The sequence below is a fragment of the Pipistrellus kuhlii genome, unplaced genomic scaffold (assembly GCF_014108245.1).
Source record: "Pipistrellus kuhlii isolate mPipKuh1 unplaced genomic scaffold, mPipKuh1.p scaffold_m20_p_3, whole genome shotgun sequence".
Lineage (NCBI taxonomy): Eukaryota > Metazoa > Chordata > Mammalia > Chiroptera > Vespertilionidae > Pipistrellus > Pipistrellus kuhlii.
The window spans coordinates 99,326,910-99,347,103 of NW_023425529.1; the positions used below are offsets into that span (position 1 = coordinate 99,326,910).

At 42.7% G+C, this 20,194-nt stretch overlaps 1 protein-coding gene across 3 annotated transcripts in view; it reads left to right on the forward strand.

The window, feature by feature from the left end:
- The first annotated feature begins 467 nt into the window (after positions 1 to 467).
- SPART (spartin) overlaps positions 468 to 20,194 on the forward strand; it is an 80,550-nt gene continuing 60,823 nt past the window's right edge. Inside the window, exon 1 of one of the 3 annotated variants that reach the window (XM_036455543.2) lies at positions 468 to 605. The gene's annotated coding sequence lies outside the window, so the exon portion shown is untranslated. The remainder of the gene's footprint in view (positions 606 to 20,194) is intronic. The other 2 variants (XM_036455546.2, XM_036455545.2) reach the window with 2 other exon arrangements.

Below are 20,194 nucleotides of genomic sequence, written 5' to 3' on the forward strand. Positions count from 1 at the left end.
TACATTAGTCACAAAGATTAGGTTCTAGAACAGTTGAGAGAATCAGCCTTTGTTCTCCCACTTGCACTATGCCCAGAGCTGCCTCTGGTCCTCACAGCTCTTACCACCTACTGCTCTTCCCTCATCCCTCCAGACCCCCAGGCTCTGCCTGGGAGAAAAAGATGGGCAAGTGGAGGGCCGCCTTGCCGGGAGAGACACTGGTGGGGTGGCTCCCCGGTTCTCTAAGCCTCCCGCTCCGGCTCCTTTCCCTCCTCCAGGGGTTTAGGCACTGCGGTGACGTCCCCCCGGCACTGTTTACAAGGTCCTGGCTGCGGGAGCTGTGGCCAGATCCTGGGAAAGACGCCGAGGGGACGTCACGTCCCCCCCGGGCTGGTGACGGCGGCGCGGCGCGGCGCCCCGGCGTCACGCGAGGGGCGGGGCGGGCGGGCGGCCGCGTGACGTGGGCGCTCGGGGCCGGGCCGGAGCTTTGTGCGGCCGCGCTGGGCTTTGGCAGCCTCGGACGGGCGGGTGGAGGCTTCGAGGAGCTGCGGCTGCGGAGCCGGAGGCCCGGCGGCCGGCGGGAGCCTTCTGGCGGCGCACGGGCGCCCCGGGCCCGGCAGGCACAGGTGGGCGGCCGCCGGCGGGAGCCTGAGCCCCGGGCCGCGGCGGGCGGCCGGAGCTCCCCGGGTCTGCGCCTGGCGGGGCTGGCGGGAAGGACGAGGGGAGGGAAGGCCCAATACCCTTATCCCAGGATTGGAGATGAAGTTTTCTGTGAAGGCAGCAATTTCGAGAGAAAATAGAGAAGTTCTTAGGTAACCTCCATCTCATATTTATGGAAACTTCGTGCTCCGCCCCGCCCCGCCCCTCGGGCCTGGGATCTCGGGCGGTCCTCCCGGAGCATCTGTTGGCCTGTCCAGGCTGTTTACTTTCGCTTCGAAAATAGCAGTGATTCTTCTCCCAGCGCTTACAGTTTTCGTGAGAGTTCATACCCTTTCTTTACAAAAAGGTCAACAGCCAACAGCAGTGTTATTGGCAGTGGGTAACGCGCGATTTTTCTCTTTTGAATACATTTGTTCCTGAATAGAGTTATAGGTTGTAGGGTTGAGCACCGCAGCGGATTGTCCGGCCTCATTCCTGTGTCTGGAGAGTTTCCCTTGGAATGCGCAGTTTGTGACGCAGCGACATTGCCGCCTGGGTGTGTGTGAGTGTGTGGCCCAGTTTGCCTCTAATTGTAATGAATTGCTTTACTCTTGTCTTTTGAGGATCATTGAGGTTGGCTTTATTGTGTTGTAATTTAATGAAGTTGCCTAAAGACTGTTGTCTTTGAAATGAAATATGGCCTTAAGTATTTAAGAACTCAACAGTTTTTCTTTGAAATTTCCTATAGCACTACCAAATATTAACATAAGAATGCCCCCGGTAATAAAGAGGTGGTTTTTAATTTGGCTCTACTCTTCTGAAAATAAATATCTTGCGGCGATTTTATATGAAACCTGTTTGAAAGTGGAAGCATTTAAGTGGGTTCCTCTCATCTGTGGGGCTTTCTGAAGTGTCATTGTGTACAGCTTATTTAACCAGCCAGAAAAGGGTAAGAAGCTACGGGAGGGAATTGCATGCAGCTATTTGGGGGAAAAATCCCTCTCCTTTTTCTTTTCTTTTCTTTTCTTTTTTCTTTCTTCCTTTCTTTTTTTTTTTTTTTTTTTGAATAAAGGGCCAGATAGGGTGTTGGAGCAACTTCTGCTCACTGTAGGGAGATAAATGCTATGTTATTAAAGACTACTTGTGATGTTAACCTTTAGAATGGTTGTTACTACTTTCAGTGTTTATGGGACTCATTAATTTGCCAACTGTTTAGTTCAGAATTTTACTTTGCTCCTGAATATTTTTTAACACACACACATATACACTTGTTTGGAGCATAAAAGCATACATTTTACTTCTTTCATTAGGACATTTAAAAGATAACTTAAATGGCCCCACTAGTGTGGCTCCGTGGTTGAATGTGGACTTATGAACCATGAGGCAGGGTTGGACAACGCCCCCCCTCCCCACCAGCACATGCCCAGGTTGCTGGCTGGATCCCCCAATATGGCGGTGTTTAGGAGACAGCTGATCAGTGATTCTCCCTCTCTCTCACTCTCTGAAGTAAAGATATACTTAAAAAATAACAAATGCACTGTTAGGGGAGGAACCAGGTTTTGAGAAAATTATATTAGTGTAAGTAATTTTTAAAAATTTAATGCTTCTATCTAGAGTTCCTTTCTCATGCCTTCCTTTTGCCTTCAACTGCTACCTATTAAGGCTTAAGCCAAATGCCTTTTTACTAAACACCCCAAGTTTCCTTCACCCCTCCCTCACTCTGTTAACTTGTAAGCATAGTCACAGCTTTAGCTTTAGAATTTGATATTTTGTCTCATTTTCTTGTTAAATATCTGTGGAACCTGACTCTTTGAATGTCTGCCATGTACTACCTCTGCCCTGGGCAGCGAGCTGCTCAGTATTTGTAATCAGATATTAACTTCCAAGGATTTAAAAATTAAATAAGCTTAGAACAGTGCCAAGTACATCCAAAGAGTTTAATAAAAGGTAGTAAAGTATGGTGCTTCTAAAGGCCAGAAATTATGTGCATTTTATGATTGCAATGTATAGTAGTGAATTGTTTTAGAGCAGTGCTTTTAATTTGCTTTTGAACCCCAAAATAATTTTTGTAAAATTGCCCTTTTGCACATGTTTAGGTTCATTTATAAGATTTTATATCATATTTTTAGGTGGTTGCAAAGGATGCATTTTCCCACATACTAACATTTATATAGTATAAAGTTGGTACATCACTCTTAATTGTATCCAAAGGAGTATAATATTGCACTTTTATATCCATCACCATCAATTTTAAAAATACATAATATTTTATTTATGCTTGAAAGCTTTTTATTCTCTGTCATATGTGCCTTTAATAAAAATATTTATATAAGTGAAACTAGTTTTTAAAGTTTCTTACAACTTTTTAACTTTAGGAGTTATTTTTCTTCTGGATGGAGTTATTAGAAGTAGTAATAGTTGCTCAGAAAAGTATATGCCTGATGGATTTTGATAATTAAATATGAAAAGTAAAAGTTTAGTGTTAATTGTCTTATTGACATGGATACTTGGAGTGCCTAAATGAAAATTGACACTGTTATTAAACAGGGTTTGTTTACCTGGTACTAGCAGAGTCAAACACTAAATAATGAGAAGGTTGGTTATTTTATTATGAACTAGAGGCCCAGTGCATGAATTTGTGCATGGTGAGGTCCCCAGGGGGAGAGGGGTGACATGGGATGTGATCGGCCCTCTGGGCAGGGGTGGGATGCCCGTGCAGGCCCCGGATCCGGGTCTATCAGGCTAACATTGGTGCCCATTGTCAGGAGCCACTTTTATATCCTTTCTTGTGGAGCGTCTAGGGAGAGGAAGTGGCCACAGTACCCAAGGCTGACTTCCAGGAGATTGGACCTGTTGGGATTGTGCTTGGAAATTGGATTTGTAGATCTACTGAGGGAGGGAATGGCTGCTGCCTGGCTGGTGGGCCACTGGGACAGGTCTGTCAGCTGAGTGGTGCTCTTGCTGTGGGAGTGCTCTAAGCACCAGGGGGCAGCTCCTGTGTTTAGCGTCTGCCCCCTGGTGGTCAGTGCACGTCATAGCAACTGGTCGACTGGTTGTTCCGGTTGTTCAGTTGTAATGTTCACTTAGGCTTTTGTATATAAAGATGGTGTCACCCAGGAGGATGGAAGCTAGTGCTCAAAAATTAGAACTCTCCAATGGTTTGTACATTATATTAGGTCTAGTAATAGTTAATGTCGTTTTCTAATATTAATACTTTTTTAAATCGAATTTATTTAAACAATACAACAAAATTTAATCAACAATATAGTTGCCGTTGTTTTCTACTACTTGTGCCCAACGCTCAGGAAGCATTTTAATCCCTCTCTTGTAAAATTCTTGTGATTTTGATGCAAAAAATTCGGTCAATGCATTTTTGAGGTATTCTTCATTATTAAATTTTTTTCCAAGAAAAAAGTTTTGCAAAGAACGAAACAAATGGTAATCAGAAGGGGCAATATCAGGAGAATATGCAGGTTGAGGGAGAACTTCCCATTCCAACTGGCGCAGTTTTTCAGCAGTGATTCTTGCAGTATGCGGTCGTGCGTTATCGTGGTGAAGAATTACGCCCTTCCGATTAATCAGCGCGGGTTCTTTTTCTCTTAAAGCTTGGGCTAACCTTTCCAATTGGGCACTATACACTGCACTTGTAATGGTTTGGGTAGATGGTAAAAGTTCATAATGAAGAATTCCTTTAAAATTCCACCAAACACACAACATCACTTTTTTCGCATGCAAGTCAGGTTTTGGCGTGGGCTGCGGAGCCTCATTTTTGTCCAACCATTGAGGCCGCCTTTTCAAATTAACATACAGCACCCATTGTTCATCTCCGGTAACAATTTTCTCTAAAAACGGCAAATGGTTTTTACGAGAGAGGAGCGAACTGCAAATTGTGACTCTTTGATTAAGGTTGTTGTCGGTCAACTCATGAGGAACCCATTTTCCAAACTTTTGGACTTTGCCAAGTGCACGCAATTGATTGGAAATTGTTTTTTGTGAATAATTTAAAGTTGTCGCAAGCTCTTGTTGGGTAATTTGAGGATTTTGCACCAAAAGAGCTTGAAGAGCTTCTTGATCAAAATTGGACACACGGCCTCCACCACTCTTGTCATCTAACGAAAAATTTCCCTCGCGAAATTTCTCAAACCAACTCTGGCATTTTCTGGCGCTAACTGCATCTTGACCAAGAGCACTACAGATGTTTTTTGCAGCCTCACTTGCTTTTCTTCCTAATTGGAACTCGTAAAGCATGCAGTGCCGAATATGCTCTTCATCTGCCATCTTCTTAGCCCTAGTTTTGCAACAAAAACCAAACCAAACACAAACTTTTTCAAGCAAAACTTGCTAATTGCACTTCACACGTTCTGTAGATACCACGTGTTTGAAGGTTATGTCAATACAAGTCAACGCCAAGCAAGATTTTAAACGAATGTTAAAAAACGACATTAATTATTACTAGACCCGATAGATTATTTAGGGCAAAATCACAAGACACAGTAGATTAGAGGATGGAAGTTGTGCTGGGAGCTGATTGATCATAGGTAAGGTAAGGTAAGGGTGAGGAATCGTTTTTTCAGGTCTTGAGGATATTTCTGACATCCCTTTATCTGGTTTCATGGCAAAGTAGCCAGGGGATATACCATCTACCTCAGGGCATAGAAGCTTAAGCATCCTATATAATTAAAGGCTAATGTGCAAATTGACCGAATGGTAGAACTACTGGTTGCTATGACTGGCAGTTGGCGAGCGCAGGGGCAATGGTGAGAGCCTCTCCCGCCTGCGGCAGCACTAAGGATGTCCATCTGCTGGCATAGGGGAACGGGCCTATTCCGTCAGTTGGACATCCCCTGAGGGCTCATGGACTGGGAGAGGGTTCAGGCAAGGCTGAAGGACCACCCCCTGCAAGTGCACAAATTCGTGCACCAAGCCTCTAATAATTTAGATAAAGATATTACCTTTACAGAGGTTGTGACCATGTGACCCTTAGTCTTCTACTTCCTGCTGCCTTCTGCTTTTGGAGGGCTGGCTGATTATCCAGGGGAAAGGCTAGGTCTCAAATACAAGAGTAGTACGCAAAATTTACCATATCTCTGCTACACCCACAAGCCACACCCACCAGCCAATCAGGAGCAAGTATGCAAAGTAACCCAACCAAGATGGCTACAGCCACGGAGCGAGCAGGAGGTTTGGGTTTCCCTGGCAATGGAGAAAGCCAAGCTTTCTGTACACCCTGGCCCGTTTTGGATTCCACTCAAGGCTACAAAGTTTCAGTTATAGAAGATAAATAAATCCCAACAAAAACGATGGCAGCCACGGAGCTGGAGAGCAGGAGGCTTGAGTTTCTCCTGGCGATGGAGGAAGCAAAGCTTTCTGCACACCCTAGTGGGCTTTGGACTCCATTCAAGATTACAAAGTTTAAATTAGAGAAGATAAATAAATCCCAGGACCTCCACTTGAGTCACCGAGGCGGGGAGCGTGGCCAGCCTGCAAACCACCACAGGACCCTCTCCCATGCTGCAAGGGAACCCCTACCTTGATCTGGGACACCCTTCAGGCATACCAGCTGGCCCCCATCCATGCACCAGGACTCTATCCTATCTAATAAAAGAGTAATATGCAAATTGACCACTCCAACACACAAGATAGCTGCCCCCATGTGGTCAAAGATGGCTACCCTATGTGGGAGGACAATTGGGAGGGAGCAGGCCTGCAAGGGAGGGCAGTTGTGGTTGATCAGGCCAGCAGGGGAGGGCACTTGGGAGAGAATCCAGACCTGCAGGGGAGAGCAGTTGGGGGGGGGGGTGGAGACTAGGCCTACAGGGGAGGGCAGTTAAGATTGACCATACCTGCAGAGAAGGACAGTTAGGGGTGACTATACCTGCAGGGGAAGGCAGGGGCAATTGGTCTGGCAGGGGAGCAGTTAGGCACCAACCAGGCTGGTAGGGGAGTGGTAGGAGGTGATCAGGCTGGCAGGCAGAAGCAGTTAGGGGCAATTAGGAAGGCAAGCAAGTGAGCAGTTGGGAGCCAACAGTCCTGGATTGTGAGAGGGATGTCCAACTGCCTGTGTAGGCCCGACATACATTAGAGGCCAGTGCATGAAATTCGTGCATGAGAGGTGTGTGTGTCCCTGAGCCCAGCTGGCACCCTCTCCAGTTTGGGAATCCATGAGGGATGTTTGATTGCCTGTTTAGACCCGATTCCAGTGGGATCTGGCCTAAACGGACAGTCGGATATTCCTCTCACAATCCAGGACTGCTGGCTCCCAACCATTGGCCCGCCTTCCTACCAGATTGCCCCTAATCGTGTCTGCCTGCCAGCCTGATCACCCATCACTCCCCTGCCAGCCTGATCGATGCCTGACTACCCCCCTGCCTGCCCGATTGCCGTGAATTGCCCTCCCCTGCCAGCCTGGTCACCCCAACTGCCTTTCGCTGCAGGCCTGGTCCCCCCAATTACCTCCCTTGCAGGCCTGATCTCTTCCCCCTGCAGTCCTGGTTGCCGCCAATTGTCCTCCCCCACTGGCCTGGTCACCCCTAACTGCCCTCCCTTGCAGGTCTGGTCCCTCCCAACTGCCTTCCCCTGCTGGCTATCTTGTGGCAGCCATCTTATGTCCACATGGGGCAGCCATCTTTGAACACATGGGGCAGCCATTTTGTGTGTTGGCGTGCCATCAATTTGCATTTTACCTCTTTATTATATAGGATAGGAGATATATATATATATATATATATATATATATATATATACACACACACACACACACACACACACACACACACACACTAGAGACTGGTGCATGAAATTTGTGCACAAATGTGTGTGTCCCTCCACCCAGCCTGCACCCTCTCCAATCTGGGACCCCTCAAGGGATGTCCGACTGCCTGTTTGGGCCCGATCCCTGTAGGATCACACAATCCAGTACTGCTGGCTCTCAACTGCTTGCCTGACTGCCTTCCTGATTGCCCCTAACTGCTTCTACCTGCCAGCCTGATCTCTCCTTAACCATTCCCCTGCCAGCCTGATTGATACCTAACTGCTCTCCTGCCAGCCAGATTGCTTCTAACTGCCTTCCCCTGCAGGCCTGATCACCCCTAACTGCCCTTCCCTGCAGGCTTGACCACCCACAGCTGCTCTACCTTACAGGCCTGGCCCTCCCCTGCTAGCCATCTTGAGGTGGCCATCTTGTGTCCACATGGAGGCAGCCATCTTTGACCATATGGGGGTGGCCATCTTGTGTGTTGGGGTGACAGTCAGTTTGCATATTATTCTTTTATTAGATAGGATAGGATGAGAAAGAAAGAAAGGGAATGCTTTCTAGAGCTAGGATTTAAATCTAAATTCCATCAATCATAAGAACCTTTGATTTCAACACCTTTTACTTTTTTGGAGGGGCAATTCCACTCTACTTCAGTAATAACATTTTATTTACTTTAAATCACGTATTTTTTAAAGATGCTGAAAATAAGAATTATTGTTACATTTTTTAGAGGATTATAAAAACAAATAGGATAAGCTACAGAGATCTTATGTAAACACTTCAAATATTTATCTGTAATATTACCAAAAAAAAAATGTTACTAATCCATTTCTCTAGATTTCAAAGTAAAATAGTCTGATTCCAAAACTAATCCTCTAAATCAGGGCTTCCCAATCTTTGTATGATCGGTATTTTGGGCTACTTAAGTCTGTTAAGTACCAGTCTCTAGTGTGTGTGTGTGTGTGTGTGTGTGTGTGTGTGTGTGTGTGTGTATATATATATATATATATATATATATATATATATCTCCTATCCTATATAATAAAGAGGTAAAATGCAAATTGATGGCACGCCAACACACAAAATGGCTGCCCCATGTGTTCAAAGATGGCTGCCCCATGTGGACATAAGATGGCTGCCACAAGATAGCCAGCAGGGGAAGGCAGTTGGGAGGGACCAGACCTGCAAGGGAGGGCAGTTAGGGGTGACCAGGCCAGTGGGGGAGGACAATTGGCGGCACCCAGGACTGCAGGGGAAAGAGATCAGGCCTGCAAGGGAGGTAATTGGGGGGACCAGGCCTGCAGCGAAAGGCAGTTGGGGTGACCAGGCTGGCAGGGGAGGGCAATTCAAGGAGTTTTTTTATACTGGGGTGAAGAAAATAGGAATGGATGAGAATAAGTGTTTATTTTGTAAAGTAACAGCGTGGTAAATGGACTGTAGGCATATTCTCTACATATCATTTTTAGTGATGCATACTAAATATAAGTAGAGGAGCCTTTTTCTTAAAATTATACATGGTACATAATCCCTTGAAAAGTCTTTATGTGCTCCAGGGGGTACACATCCAGGTTTGAAGACCATTTAGAGCAGTGGTTAGCAGCAGGGATGGTTTTGCTGCCAAAAGTACATTTGGCAGCAAATTTGTAGCTGTCATAGAGCATCTAGTAGATAGAGATTAGTAAACAGGACAGCCTCCCTTAACAGACTTAAGTAGCCCAAAATACCGATCATACAAAGATTGGGAAGCCCTGATTTAGAGGATTAGTTTTGGAATCAGACTATTTTACTTTGAAATCTAGAGAAATGGATTAGTAACATTTTTTTTTTGGTAATATTACAGATAAATATTTGAAGTGTTTACATAAGATCTCTGTAGCTTATCCTATTTGATTTTATAATCCTCTAGAAAATGTAACAATACTTCTTATTTTCAGCATCTTTAAAAAATACGTGATTTAAAGTAAATAAAATGTTATTACTGAAGTTCATTTCAGCTGGTTCTTTTTACTTTTTAAAAATATTTTATTGATTTTTTTAAAGAGAGGTAGGGAGAGGGATAGAGTGTTAGAAACATTGATAAGAAACATCGATCAGAAACATCGATCAGGTGTCTCCTGCATACTCCCTACTGGGTATGTGCCCGCAACCAAGTTGCATGCCCTTGACTGGAATCAAACCGGGACCCTTCAGTGCTCTTTTTACTTTTTTTAATGTGGCTGTTAGAAAATGTAAAGTACATCATACGTAGTCCATATTATAATTCTACTTGAGGCCCGGTCCACGAAATTTGTGCACTTCGAGGGTCCCTCAGCCTGGCCTGTGCCCTCTTGCAGTCCAGGAGCCACTGGGGAATGTCCCCACTCCCTGGGGAGCAGACCTGAGCTGTCAGTCGACATCCTTAGTGCTGCTGCGGAGGTGGGAGAGGCTCCTGCCATTGCTGCTACCCTTGAGAGCTGTGAACTCGGCTTCTGGCTAAGCAGTGCTCTCCCTGTGGGAGTGCACTGACCACCAGGAGGCAGCTCCTACGTTGAGCATCTGCCCCTTGGTGGTCAGTTTGCGTCATAGCAACTGGTTATTCCGCTATTTGGTCAATTTGAATATTAGCCTTATATATGAATAGACTAGGCTGCCCTAAACCATCTATTTTTAAAATCCATAATTTTTAAAAATTATGCACATTGTACTGAAAATTAAATGTTTTTATAAGGCTTTCAAGGAAAACCAGAGGTCCCGCCACCCAGACTTGCCCTTTCCTCCCAAAAACAGATTACATCAATTTTCTTACCCAGTTTTTTGGTCTTTCTGTTTATATCTTCAAACAGGATGTTTCTATTACCAGTTTTTATTTTTCAGTTTCAGGCATTGTCCAGTAACTTCCTACTAGGAAAGGTGAAATTTTAGTTTCATCCTATACCATATGTATACAAACTTTGTATCCATCCACCTTCCCAATATGGTTGTATCATAATTTTGCCTATATCAAGATTCATTATTTACATTATTATGACACAAATTAAAACTGAAACATGAGTTACATTATGATTACCTTTTTCTTTCTAGCTGAACATCTTGTTTTCCCTCGTTGTTATTTCCTTAGTTTTACACCTTTTAACTGATTGATCACTGATTAAACTCTTGAGTCCTCACAGTTAGAAACACATTAGATAGTCTATCAATTAATTTTATTTTCTTAAAGAAATCTCTGGAGTTCTTTCTTCTACTCCAGTGTGAACTGGTTGCATCATTGTCATCTTGGGAACTCCTGTCATTATTAGCATTGGGATTCCTTTCACCAAACATGGAATCTAAAATAGAAGATGTAATTGAAAGGTTTGGGTTTGGGGCAAACAGACTCAAGGCTCAATTTAATCAAACTGATATTTATTCAAGGCACTGGGTGCAGGTGGACTGATTCCAGAAAAGAAATCAGTGGCGAATGAGGGGGGGCGGGGCAGGCTTTTTATGTGCTCAAGGAGAGCTACAGATGGGTTTTTAGCTTGACATGTGTCCCAACTCCCCTCCCTCCCCCCTTTGATCATAGTTTAGTCTTGCTCTTTGGCCTTCTGCTGGCATCAGACATCCTTCTTGGGGGCTGTGCAGGAGTTATAGTCTTCAGAAATTTCTGTAAATAATCACTCAAAGGGAACATGTTTATGCAAGGCTTAGGCTTGCAGAACATGCTTTCTTTTGTTGACCCCTGCTAAGTTAGCCCTGTTTCTTGATTAACTCTTTCAGTAATATCTGAGCAATTATTTGAAAGTTACTTTCAGTCAGAATTTTGAATTAATTGTACTATTTTATTCTAACTTCAATTGTTTTTAAGGAGTTTCTTAGTTATCTTATTTCTCATTTTTTAAAAGAGTATGTGTTCTGAAATTTATAGTGCGTTTTTTGGTATGAATCTTTTTTTATCCTTTGACAAACAATCCTTTTAAATCTGGGAATTCTGTTTTCTAGTTCTGGGCTATTCTTTGTATTGTTTCCTCAACTCTTTTATTTTTTTAATCTATTCTGTTTTTTTAAGGTTTCCTTAATCAGATGTTGGATCTCCTAGACTGGGTTCTCTCTAACTTATCTATTCTTTCCTATTTTTCATCTTTGTCTTTGTTTTTTTCCCCCTTTGCTTTCCAGGCATTTTTTGTAATTTATCACCTTCACGTCCCTCTATTGCACACATGTCAAACACAAGGCCCGCGGGCCAAATCCGGCCCGCCAGGCTTTGCAATGTGGCCCGCACCGCGCTGTCATCACTGCACTCCGCTGCATTCCATCACAATGACGCGCGGTGACATAGGAGGCTTGTGATCTCGCCGGCCGCTGTACTTGCTATCTATTACGCATGCGCATAGATAACAAGTCACGTGAGATTCAGGAGGCGTGACCTATAGTCCGGCATGCGATGTGGTTGTGCAGGTGGCAGAGCAGAGGAGAGAGTGAGTGTGCGGGCATAAAAAATACACAGCAGAAGCTGCCAGTTCCTGGCATAAAGTGCAGGCATAAAAATCGCAACAGAATCTGCTATCTGTACCCAGCCAGGCATTTATTGACTGACTTTTTTTCTCCACTCCATCTGCCAAATCAAGCTATCCCTGTGCAGTTTTCAACTTTTTCCTTCTAACGCAGATTTCCAATAAACTACATCTTTTACTGCCAATATTGATCCCAAAATGTCCAGGAAAAGAAAAGTTGACGGTGAAGGCAGACAATTTAATGACAAATGGGAAAATGAATACATGTTTGTGCTTAGAGAGGGCAAACCAGCGTGTATATTGTGTTATGAGACAGTGTCAGTGATGAAAGAGTACAATATACGTCGTCATTTTGACACCAAACATAATGTTAAGTATGGCAAATATACTTTGGAAGAAAAGCATAAAATTGTTAAAGAACTAAAAGGCAAACTACAATCACAGCAGCAAATGTTTACAAATGCTACAGCGAAAAATGATGCTGCAGTGAAAGCAAGCTTTATAGTGGCTGAAGAAATTGCCCGTACTTCAAGGTGTTTTTCAGAGGGTGCCTTTTTGAAGCAATGCATGCTAAAAGTGTGTGAGCAAGTATGCCCAGACCAGATACAGAGTTTTCAAAATGTCAGTTTGTCAAGAAACACCATTGCAGATAGAGTTCAAGAACTCTCAGGAAACCTATCATCACAGCTGGCCAAACAGGCATGCAGTTATCTCGCTTTTTCACTTGCTATCGATGAAAGCACAGACAACACTGATACAGCGCAGCTGTCCATCTTTATACGTGCTACGAAGACCGACCTCTCTGTCACTGAGGAACTTTTGGATGTAGCTGCCATGCATGGGATGACGACTGGTAGAGATATATTTGAGGCTGTGGAGAAATCTATAAATAATTTTAAATTACCCTGGGAAAAGTTGGTGGGGCTAACTACCGATGGCGCACCTTCAATGTGCGGAGAAAAGAAAGGCTTGGCTGGACTAATGAAGGAAAGAATGCAAAAAAGTCACTGCCACACACCCTTGATTACTTATCATTGCATTATCCACCAAGAGGCATGTGTGGAAAAGTTCTGGACATGAATGACATAATGACCACAGTCATTAAAACTATTAACTTTATACGGGCACGTGGCCTGAATCATCGCCAGTTCCAGCAGTTTTTACAGGAGGTGGGTGCAGAGCATGGAGACGTGCCATACCACACAGAAGTAAGATGGCTGAGCAAGAGCGCAGTCCTCAAAAGATTTTTTGAGCTCAGAGAACAAATTGCTCTTTTCATGGAAAGTAAAGGAAAGCCCTTGCCTGAACTGTCGGATCCCGCCTGGCTATGTGATTTTGCTATGATGTGTGACATATGCTAGCATCTCGCCCAACTGAATCTGAAGCTGCAGGGACGCAAACAAGTCATCACGAAGATGTCTGACATGATCACAGCATTCCAGTGTAAACTTCAACTATGGAAGTCCCAACTGGAACAGGACAATCTTGTCCACTTTCCAGTTTGTTTGAGTATCTCAACCACTATTTCTGGTACTTTTCCTTGCAGTCGGCTGGCTACCAAAGTTAGCCGTTTACTAAGTGAATTTGAGCGGCGCTTCTCTGACTTTAGAACACAGCACTCAGGCTTTGACATCTTTGCCAATCCTTTTACAGTTGATGTCAACAATGTGCCCCATCACCTTCAGATGGAGATAATCGAGCTTCAGTCTGACAGTGGCCTGAAATCAAGGTTTCAGGATGTTGAAATTGAGGACTTCTACTCTCTACTGCCCCCTGACTCAATGCCAGAGCTCCGACTTCATGCTGCCCGTATTCTCTCCATGTTCAGGAGCACCTATCTTTGTGAACAGATGTTTTCAATAATGAATCTGAACAAAAACAAGCACAGATCACCCATTACCGATGACAACCTCCATGCTGTTTTGCGGGTTGCTACAGCCCAAGAAATAAAACCGAACATTGACTCATTGATCCAGGGAAAACGGTGTCAGACATCTAGCCAGAAAACAAAACAATGAGCATTTTAGGTACATTCCAATATTACTGTTTTGCTTGATACCAATATTACTGTTTTGCTTGATAGCATGTGAGTTGGTTAACAGCACTGTTAAGGAAAAGATTGTTCCACTCATTTTAAATTCACATTTCTGGTTAACATTGTCAGTTTATGACTGTTCAGTAAACCATTCGGCCCGCGATTTAGGCTGGATTTTAGATTTTGGCCCCTTCTCTGATTGAGTTCGACACCCCTGCTCCATTGCATTTCCATCTATTTTATAGTTTATTAAGCCTCCTGTATTTATTTGAATGTCGTGTGTGTGTGTGTGTGTGTGTGTGTGTGTACTGTTTTTGTTTTAGAGTGCAGTATTTCCTTTATGTTATATAGATGGTAGGCTTTTTTTTTTAAGTTTCTTTGCCTTACATATTGTCCATATTATAACCAAATTGCATTGCTGTTATTTTTTTCTGGATTTTTAGATACTTTTCTCAAGTATTTTGTGATCCTTAGCTATTTACTTATATGTAAGATTGGAGCACTAGAAAGCTAATTGGAGACTCTCTGGGGTAGAATATACGAACTGTGGCTTCGTTTGGGAGGTTGTTGCCTGAAGAGTTTTCTTTGGAGGTGGAGGGGGGGAGATAGTATCATTATTTTTTGTTATTAATTTTGGGTGATGATCAAATGCCTCAGAGAAGACACTTCCAGTCTTCTGTCTGGAGAGGTACCAAACTGCCAGAACTTTTTTTTTTTTTTAATTAAAAAATTTTTTTTATAATCAATTGATTGATTTTTTTTTTTTGAGGGGTAGGAGGTGTTATTTTAAACATCTTAATTTTTGAAAGTATTGCATATGTCCCCGCCCCTCTGCCTCCCTCACCCCCATGCATTGACTCCTCCAGGTAGCCTCTGTCCCACGCTTACACCACCCTGTTGTCTTTGTCCATGTGTTATGCATATCCTACCTAATAATCTAATAAAAGAGTAATTTGCAAATTGACCATCACTCCAATGAACAAGATGGCTGCCCCCATGTGGTCAAAGATGGTCATCACAAGATGCCAGCAGGGAAGGGCAGTTGGGAGAGACCAGGCCTGCAGGGAAGGCCAGTTAGGGGGTGACCCAGGCCTGTAGAGGAGGGAAGTTGAGGTGGGGGACCAGGTCAGCAGGGGAGACCAGTTGGGGGAGACCAGGCCAGCTGGGGTTGTCAGTTGGGGGGACCAGACTGGCAAGGGAGGGCAGTTAGAGATGACTGTGTAAGTAGGGAAGGGCAGTTGGGGGGAACCAGACCTGCAGGGGAGGGCAGTTGGAGGCAACTTGGCCAGCAGAGGAGGGCAGTTGGGGGCAACCAGGCCTTCAGGGGAGGGCAGTTAAGGGTTACCAGGCCTGCAGGGAGGGCACTTGGGGGAAACAAGGCCAGTAGGGGAGGGCATTAGGGGGGGACCAGGCCTGTAGGGGAAGGCATTTAGGGGGACCAGGCTGGCAAGGGAGGGCAGTTGGGGGAAACCAGGCCAGCATGGGAGAGCACTTAGGGGTGACTGGGCTGTCAGGGAGGGCAGTTAGGGGTGACTGGGCTGGCATTTGGGAAGACCTGGCCTGCAGGGAAGGGCAGTTGGGGGTGACTAGGCCTGCAGGGGAGGGCAATTGGGAGCGATCATGCTGGTAGGGGAGGGCAATTATGGGTGGTCATGCCTGCAGGGAGGGCATTTAGGAGCATTCGGACTGGCAGGGGAGTAGTTAGACATTAATCAGGCTTGCAGGGGAGTGGTTAAGGGTTGGTCAGACTGGCAAGCAGAAGTGGTTAGGGTCAGTGAGGCAGGTAGTTTGGCAGGCAAGCAGTTGAGAGCAAGCAGTCCTGGATTGTGAGAGGAGATGTCCCACTGCAGTATAGGCCCGTTCCCACAGGCCTAAGTGGGCAGTCGGACATCCCTCTAGGGATCCCAGATTAGAGAGGGTGCAGGCTGAGCTGAGGGACATTCCTTCCCCCTGTGCACGAATTTTGTCCACCAGGCCTCTAGAATGCATATAAGGTCTTTGGTTGATTACCTCCCACCCATCTAACCTCCCCAGCCATTCCTCCGAGATTCCCTACTCTCTCTCATGCTTCCATGTCTCAGGATCAACTTTGTTCATCCATTCATTTTAATAGATTCCACATGAGTGAGATAGTGTGATACTTCTCTTTCTCTGACTTATTTATTTCACTTAGTATGATACTCTCCAAGTTCCTCCATGCTGTCTCAAAGGATAAGAGATTCTTTTTTTTTACTGCTGCATAGTATTCCATGATATACCGTAAATGTATTACAGCTTTTTTATCCAATCATGTACTGATGGGCACTTGGGCTGTTTCCAGATATTAACTATTGTAAATTGTACTACTATGAACATAGGGGTGCATACATTCTTTCTGATCGGTGTTTTGGGTTTCTTATGATATATTCCTAGAAGTGGGATCACTAGGTCAAATGGCAGTTCCATACTTAAGTGTTTGAGGAAATGCCATAATCTTTTCCATAATGGCTACACCAGTCTGCATTCCCACCAGCAGTGCACTAGGGTTTCCTTTTCTCCACATCCTCCCAGCACTTGTCATTTGTTGATTTGTTGATGGTAGCCATTCTCACAGATGTGAGGTGATACCTCATAGTTGTTTTAATTTGCATCTCTCTGATATTCAGTAACTTTTAGCATTTTTCCATTTGTCTCTTGACCATTGGTATGTCCATTTTCAAGAAGTGTCTATTTAGGTCCTTTGCCCATTTTTTAATGGGATTATTTGTCTTCCCCCTTTTTTTTTTTTTAAATTGTAGGAGTTTCTTATATATAAACCTTTATCAGATGTATCATTGCCAAATATCTTCTCCCATACAATGGGCTCCCTTTTCATTTTGTTGATTGTTTCTTTTTCTGTGCAGAAGCTTTTTATTTTGATGTAATCCCATATATTTATTTTCTCCTTAGTTTCCTTTGCCCATGAAGATGTATCTGTAAACATATTGCTATGAGAGACATCTGAGACTTTGCTGCCAATGTTTTTTTTTTGTTTTTTTTTAATGATTTTTATGGTTTCTCAACTTACATTTAAGTCTTTTACCCATTTTGAATATATTTGTGTGTGTAGTATAAATTAGTGGTCTAATTTCATTTTTTTTTTTATGTGTCCAATTTCCAAACACCATTTATTGAAGAGACTCTCTTAATTTTACTGAATGCTCTTGCCACTACCAAGTATTAATTGAGTGTAATAGCTTGAGTCGATTTCTGGGGTCTCTGTTCTATTGCATTGACCTATATACATGTTTTTGTGGCAAGGCCAGGCTGTTTTGATTATAGTGGCCTTGTAGTATAACTTGAATCTGATATTGTGATTCCTCCAACTTTGTTCTTTTTTCTCAAGATTGCTGCAATTATTCAGGATCTTCTTGCTATAGCTCTTCAGGGTCTCTAAAGCATGGTGGTCCCTCTTTTGGAAAACTGCTGTTTGAACTACTCTGTTATTTTTAGGTAGTCTCCTATTCTGTAAAATATAACTTTGTTTTTTAGTTTGAATAATAGAAAAGATTAACTTAACTGTCTGAACTTGCCATCTAGCTTAAGGGGCTGATATGCTGATACTAATTCCAGGTGTCTGTATAGATATGACAAGTGTTTGTTAGATATAATATATACTCAATGTTACAAATTGTCTGTAAAAATAACTTACACAAGGACCTGAAAAGATACATAAAAAGAATCCTTCTTCCTTTAGGTGTTCAGAATTTGACAGACGTAATCTGCTCTGAACCTGTGCACAATAAAGATGACTCCTAAACTAATTGGCTCATTAAATCATCTTGTCTAGCTTGCTGATTGACAATACAACAGTTCCATAAAAATTTATAGAATATTCTATATCTGTGGAATATGCTGTTGGTATTTTAATAGGGACTACATTGAATCTATAAATTGCCTTGGGGAGTATGGACATTTTAATAATGTTGATTCTATCAATCCATGAACATGGTGTATTCTTCTACTTGTTTATATCTTCTATGTCTTTTTCATTGTCTTGTAGTTTTCCAAGTACAGGTCTTTTGTCTTCTTGGTTAAATTTATTCCTAAGTATCTTAATTTTTTGTTGCAGTGGTAAATGGGATTGTTTGTTTAGTTTCCCTTTCTAAAATTTATTATCTTATAAAAAGCCTTATATGCTAAGTGTCCAGTTCAACCAATCAAAATGTAATATGCTAATGACATGCTAAGGCTGCTCAACTGCTTGCTATGATGTGCACTGACCACCAGGGGGCAGATGCTCCAACTGGTAGGTTAGCTTGTTGCTGGAGTCCAGCAATCTGATTGGGACTGAGTGAGATGGGCTGGACATGCCCTGGATCCCTCCTGGGGTCCTTCCCTGGCCCCAATCATGCACCAGTGGGGTCCCTTGGCCTGGTCTGTGCCCTCTCACAATCCTGGACCCAGGGATATCAGAAATCCAGTTTCAGCCTGATCCTGCAGGCCAGGCCAAGGGACCCCCAATGGTGCACAAATTTATGCAGTGGTCTAGTTGGTGTATATAAAAGCCATTGATTTTTGGGTGTTGATTTTGTATCCTACTACTTTATTGAATTCATTCATTAAAAGCAGTAGTTTATTGATGGAGTCTTTAGGGTTTTCTATGTACAATGTCATGTCATCTGCAAATAATGAGAGTTTTACTTACTCGTTTCTAATATGGATGCCTTTTATTCTTATCTGATTGCTGTGGCTAGGACTTTCAGTACTATGTTGAATAAGAGTGGTGAAAGCAGACATCCCTATCTTCCTGTTCTTAGGGGAAATGATTTATTTTTTGCCCATTGAGTATGATGTTCACTGTAAACTTGTCATAAATGGCTTTTATCATGTTAAGATATGCCCCTTCTATTCCCACTTTGCTAGGAGTTTTTATCAAAAAAGGATATTGGATTTTGTTGAATGCTTTTTCTGTATCTATTGATATGATCATGCAATTTTTGTCTTTCAGTTTGTTTATGTGATGTATCACATTTATAGATTTGTGAATATTGTACCAGCCTTTCATCCCTGGAATAAATCTCTTAGTCATGGTGTAAGATCTTTTTAATATATTGCTGGATTTGATTTACTAATATTTTTTGAAGGTTGTAGTATCTAAGTTCATCAGGGATACTGGCCTGTAACTCTTTTCTTTGTAGTGTCTTTATCTGGTTTTGGAATTAGGGTAATGCTGTCCTCATAAAAAGAGTTTGGAAGTGTGCCTTCCTCTGGAATTTTTGGAATAGTTTGAGGAGGATAGGTGGTAGTACTCTGAATGCTTGGTAAAACTACCCACTATGTAGTTGTTTAGATCTAGGCTTTTGTTTGCTGGGAGTTTTTTGAATACTGTTTCTTTTTCATCCTTTGTTATAGACCTAATCAAGTATTATTTTACTTCTAGAGTTAGTCTTTGGAGATTATATTTTTTTAGGAATATTTCTATTTTATACACTTTGTCCTGCTTGTTGGCATATAGTAGTTCATAGTATTTTCTTAAAATCATTTGTATTTCTGTAGTGTCAGTGGTTACTTCTCTGCTTTAGTTTCTGATGTGGGTCTTCTCTCTTTCTTTCTTTTTTTATTTTTATAATAAATCTTTATTGTTCAGATTATTACAGTTGTTCCTCTTTCCCTCCTCTTCCCCCATAGCTCTCCTCCACCTGATTCCCAACTCCACCCCATGCCCTTACCCCCGCCCCTGCCTTCATCCATAGGTTTAAGATTTTTGTCCAATCTCTTCCCTCACCCCTCCGACTCCCTTCCCCCTGAGAATTGTTAGTCCAATCTTTTTCTATGTCCCTGATTCTGTTATGTTCACCAGTCCATTTTGTTCTTCAGATTTTTTATTCACTTGATTTTTAGATTCACTTGTTGGTAGGTATGTATTTTATGTCTTTTTGTTGTTTGTAATTTTTACCTTTACTTTTCTTCTTCTTCCTCTCCTTATAGAATGCTCTTCAGCATTTCATGTAATCCTGGTTTGGTGTTGATGAATTCCTTTAACTTTTTCTTGTCTGTGAAGCTCTTTATCTCAGTGTTTTTCAACCTTTTTTGGGCAAAGGCCCACTTGTTTCATGAAAAAAATCACGAGGCACACCACCATTAGAAAATGTTAAAAAATTTAACTCTGTGCCTATATTGACTATATATAAAGTAATTCTCTTGAATAGGAATCAAATAAACACAAAGGAAGTATTTTATAATTACTTTATTATGAAATATTAAGTAAACAAAATAGTGAAAAATTATAAAATTCTTGTCTTATCTGCACCTACGGCACACCAGGCAGTGTGCTGCGGAACAGCGGTTGAAAAACGC